Source organism: Scyliorhinus torazame, chromosome 13 (genome assembly GCF_047496885.1).
Source record: "Scyliorhinus torazame isolate Kashiwa2021f chromosome 13, sScyTor2.1, whole genome shotgun sequence".
Classification (NCBI taxonomy): domain Eukaryota; kingdom Metazoa; phylum Chordata; class Chondrichthyes; order Carcharhiniformes; family Scyliorhinidae; genus Scyliorhinus; species Scyliorhinus torazame.
The window spans coordinates 38886201-38891524 of record NC_092719.1 but is presented as its reverse complement, the minus strand read 5'-3'; positions in this window follow the sequence as shown (position 1 = coordinate 38891524).

Here is a 5324-nt window from a genome sequence, read left to right as displayed (position 1 = left end):
CTCCTCCTCTGACCCTCCAGCCTGGGAACCTGTGCACCCTCTGCCTCAGTCCCTGAGCCATCCTGCCAATTGTTGCTGTGTGCCACCTAGGATACTCCACAGCTTCAGTGGAAACGGGAGTGAGGAGCCCACATGGGCTACTTTGTAAAAACTGGGTCTAATCTGCACCTGTGTGTTAAACCTGCGGGTGTGTGGTGCTTTTCCAGGCAAATTCAAACCATGGTGATCAGCAATTAGGATTAAAATTGCATGCCAAACCCAGACTTTCAAAGATGTATGCCTGTTAGCACAGCACCCATTTAATGCCTGTTTTCAACCTTTCATCAAAATGACCCCTTTATGCGATAGTGGAGCATGGAACAACGCTGGTCATAAATAACTTGTAATCCACTTCTATAAAATTATACATCCATGCAATATTTTACGTTTATTAGCGTATTAGTCTAAACAACGAGATTTATCGAAACATTTCAACGGACGGTTATGATTTACAATAACTGTAGTGCCATTTGAAATTATAGTTGATTAGCCGCCAACGAATGTTGCACAATTTTAATTTTCTCCATATCTATCCCAACAGGCTCCCCTCCTCTTGATCAAGAGTTTGAGGTGAGCCAGCTGTTCCATGGCAACCAAGAGTGTAACTCTCAATCTACCAGAACAGGAGGCCAGCGAGGGCACCCTGTCTGAATGCCTGAATGTTCCCTTTGTCCTATAATGACAGCCCAAGTTCTCCCTTCTTGCAGAAAAGCTGCGCCGAGTTGGCGTCATTAGGACGCATGTTTTTGTCTCTCCACTAGATGGCGCTGTGCACTGGTGCTCCTTGACTATCAAAGAGCGCCAATCTTTGCGGTCTTCTGAGTAACCTCTTTCTGTGTAATATTCAGAATAACAAGTGTGTTTTATTTTGAATGGGATTGACAAATAGTTACATCTGTTTGTTCTTCGCTTTGCGACAGTAAGGCAAGATTGGATATCTGAAATCATGAGCGTCCTGATCGACCAACGTTATTGGGTGGGATTCTCCACTTCTGAGGCAATGGGCAGGATTCTCCGTTCCCCGATGTCGATTTCCAGGCTGGTGGGGGGCAGCCCGGGGGTAGCGAGGGAGTCCAGGGGGGGCACTATCTGGCAGGTCTGGTCCGCGCACGGCCGGCGCCATGTTGTACGGCGCGACCGCTGCAGGTCGTCGGCGTGCGCATGCACGGCCACGGAGCCGGCAATTCTCCAGGCATTTATAGCGAGAAGGCCGTGCGTTTTACATGGCGCGGCTGCAAGCCCCTCACCGATCGGTTCTGCGGCCACGCCAATTTTTACTACGTAAAACGCCTCAGATCCTCCAGACATAGCCTGGTAATCGGAGAATCCAGCCCTAAGTGTTGAGGGCAATGCAGAATCCGCGGACTTTTACGCCAGAAAACCCGGCGTTGCACCTGGACCGATTCCACTACGGTTAAGGGGCGAGCACCGGCGCCACGTGGAACACAATCGTTTCTAATGGAAACGGTGCCGGATTCACCGGTTTTGTGATTGACACCCAAAAGGCTGACAGGCTGCAGCCGCAAAAAAGAATTCTCCCCCCACACGCACCATCCCAGCCAACAGGATGGCAGCGAGGGGAGCAGACCCAAGGTTCACTGATGACGAGCTGGAGATAGTCTTGGACGCGGTGGAGGAAAGGGGGTTGACCCTGTACTCCGGCCCGGGAAGGAGTCTGCCAGCCGTCACCATTCACAGTGCCTGGGCGCGGGTGGTAGAGGCCGTGAGCGGCCTGGGCAACACCATCCTGACGGGCCAGCAGTGCCAGGAAAAACTGCGCAACCTCCTCAGGGCAGCCAGGGTGAGTAGGCAGTAGTGTGTCCCTCGCACCAACCCCCCTCCCACACACCCGTAACCCTTCCCCCACCCCGGGCCACCCTGCACCACATGTGAGAACCTACACCAGCCGCCATGGCGGGGTGTCTTGGCCACATAGGCCATCACCTACCCACCCCCTGGGCTGCATGCATCGGATTGTCTAACGCTGTAGTTTTCTGTGTCTCCCCCCAGGAGAAGGCCGCGCACAAGCACCGGGCATGAGAGAAGACAGGAGGGGGACCGCCGCACCTGTGGCCTCTCACCGTGGCAGAGCAAAGGGCCATGGATGTGGTTGTCGGCCCAGAGGAAAGGGAGGTCACCGAGGTGAAGCTCAGCCATAGGCGAGGAAGTCAGACCCCTGCTGAGTTCTGGTTCCCTGTGACACGTGTATCAACCCCCCTCCCCTCAACAGCACCCCAACACCATCCACACCCCCACAGCATCATCACCTCCACACCACCTTCACCCCACACACACTCTCATCCTACACCGTCAACCCCCATCCACCCCAGCCCCGCGGTCTAATCATGCATCTTGTCTTGTGGAGATGGGGTGGGTCCATCTGGCATCCCCCACCCTCAGCCAGTGCCACAGCCAGAGCCCTTCCCTGAGCCAAGCAATGATGAGAGCAGCTCGGACACCCAGCTCTCCACCGGAGACACCCCTGAGTTTGTGTCAGAGGGTGACACAGATTTCCCCTCTCCAACACCCTCCACCATCCCGGAGACACTCACCTTGGTTGGGCACTTTAGTGAAGAAGCTCCTGGGACACTTTCTGGTGCACACCACACAGTTGAACCGGTACAGCAGGTGGAGGTAGGAACAGCCGTGGGGGCGGAAGGTCGGAGGGCAGGCCTACCCGATGAACTAGCTGCCGTCCAGACGGGTCTCGGGCTTCTGGAACGGCCAGTCCAATCGGTTGTGGAGATGCCGTCGCAGAGCCAGGGACTACATGAGGGGTTGCCGGCGAGCATTCGGCATCTGTGTTGCAGTTGGTGGAGTCCAACTGTGTGCAGGAGCAGGAGAGGGTGCAGACCATGCGTGCGCCCAGGCCAACATCGCACGGGTGGTGTTTGTGGTGGAGGCATTGGGGGCGACGGTTTTAGCTCTGGATTAGTATGTCCCAGGCCTGGGGAATTCTGTGCAGGCGCTGGCTGATACCCAGGACAGGCTTCAGAGAATTTACACTGCAGGAGGCCATTCGGCCCATTGTGTCTGCACCAGCCATTGGAAAGAGCACCCTACTTAAGCCTACATCTCCACCTTATCCCTGAAACCCAGTACCCCATCAAACCTTTTTGGACACTAAGGGAAATTTAGCATGGCCACGTAACCAATACATCTTTGGACTGTGGGGGGTAAACCGGAGCACCCGGAGGAAACCCACGCAGATGGGGAGAACGTGCAGACTCCACGTAGACAGTGACCCAAGCCAGGAATCGAACCTGGGACCCTGGAGCTGTGAAGCAATAGTGCTAACCACTATGCTACCACGTCGCCTCACAGGTAACCATGTCCCAGAGCCACCTGGAAATTGCAGCGGTGCTTCTGACCGTGGCCCAGCCACGGCAGGCCATGACTGGGAACGTCGGTGGCATTGCCCAGGCACTGGCTAACGTGGTGCAGATTCAGAGGGAGGTGGCCCAGTCCCAGAGGGAAATGGTGCAGTCACTGGCTGATGTGACACAAACCGGGAAGGTGGCGGCACAGTCGCAGCGTGATGAGGCGCAGTCCCAGATGCAGATGGTCCACTCCCTGTGCTCCATGGCCGCGAGCATGCAGATCCTGGTCGAGATTAGAGTGGGCCTCCAGGGCTGGCAGCACCAGTTGTCAGGGGAGCCTCAAGGGATAGCTCCCCTGACACCCTCATCCCGTGGAGTAGTCCAGGGGCCAACTTGCACTCCGAGGGAGGAGGAGGTGATGCGGCCCGTGCTGGTGACTCCCGAAGAGGGGGTGCCGGAACTCCGCAGCACCTCGGAGTCCACCCCCCCCCACCCTTCCTATCCTTGATGGATCTGGTGGACAGAACAGGGCGGCACCATGCCACCTGGGACACCTGAGCAGCAGCTGGCCCATCCAGGCCCGATTGCTTAAGAAGAAGCCCGCCAATGGGGACCCATGTTGCATGGCGGGAATCACAGCAGGCCGCCTCCACTCCTGATGTACTGCCTGGGGATCCACCGAGACGTAACATAGGTCCGTAAGGCCAGAAAAATAGACACCAGTTAAGTTGTCACTCTGCAGAACCAGGGGCCAAGGTGGGTGGTTTGTGGGTGCACAGCAAGATGGCCACCGTAATGGCGGTTCGTGCCTGGGCACCGCCCCAGTTCCGTGAGGGGAGTCATCACGGCCACTCCGCCTGTTCGCCCCTGTACACCCCCCCCCCCCCCCCCCAACCTGGCCCTGGCAGAGCCCCCCTCCGCCCACCCTAGCCAGTGTCTGGCCCAGCAGCCCCCAGTCATTCCTCTCCATGTCCAACCTCCTCTCTCTCCCTCATCAGCCACCACGCTAGTTTCACGATTTTTAAAAGCACAGGTGAATTCCGTTGGGAATTTGGCCCGGAGGAGGAGGTGAATTGCGGAGGACCTGGAGAAAACTGGGTCGGACCCCGCTAATGGCAGGCAAATGGTGTTTCCAATGTGTGCGTTCCGGAACGCATTGGCGCTGCTGTCGAGGTGACGGAGAATCGCGATTTGGCACCAAATCAGTGGCTGCCACGATTTTAGTGTCAGAACCGATTCTCCGCCGAATTGGCTTTCCCAAATTTGGCGCGGCCAACAGAGAATTCCGCCCATTACGTTTATAAATGTTAGCAGGTGATTGATGTCATAATATCCACTCATGTATATAATGAGACAGACAGCGATTGACACACAGGATGAACAGTAAGCACACGACACAGTGCAGCCTATCACCAGACACATCACTACCACTATAAAGCCAGAGGGCACTAGGTTTCCCGCTCTCTCGGGACCCAGCCACTGAGACAATCAGAGTCCACGAGCTAGCAAGTGCAAGCACCATGCGGTAGCTAGTAAGTCTGGTCAGGCTATTAAAAGGTCTCCAGTCAGTTCAGTATAGTGTCGACCCACAGCTGAATATGTATATCAGTTCTATAGTTGAATAAAACAGTGTTGGATCTTCTCCAGTGTTAGACGTCTGTTTCTAGCTTCCCTGCATCGAGTGCAGTCCATATCGAACCTACCTGCCTAACACATCAATTGAAAGAGCAAACCTCCATTCCCTGAGTCTGAACTAGACTCAAAACTAGTTCCAGAAGAAGTACCTATATTCCATAAATTCATTGCATTAATTATAAGAGTCATGATGATGTACTTTGCCATGTCCGTTTGAATCCGAGATGCTTAAAAAAGTGACAAACCTCTTTGCTTTTGCCCCTTGATCCAGGAATTATACAACGGTCCTCAAACCATTCAAACTTTGTTGTTGGTGTTAAATCTCTTTAA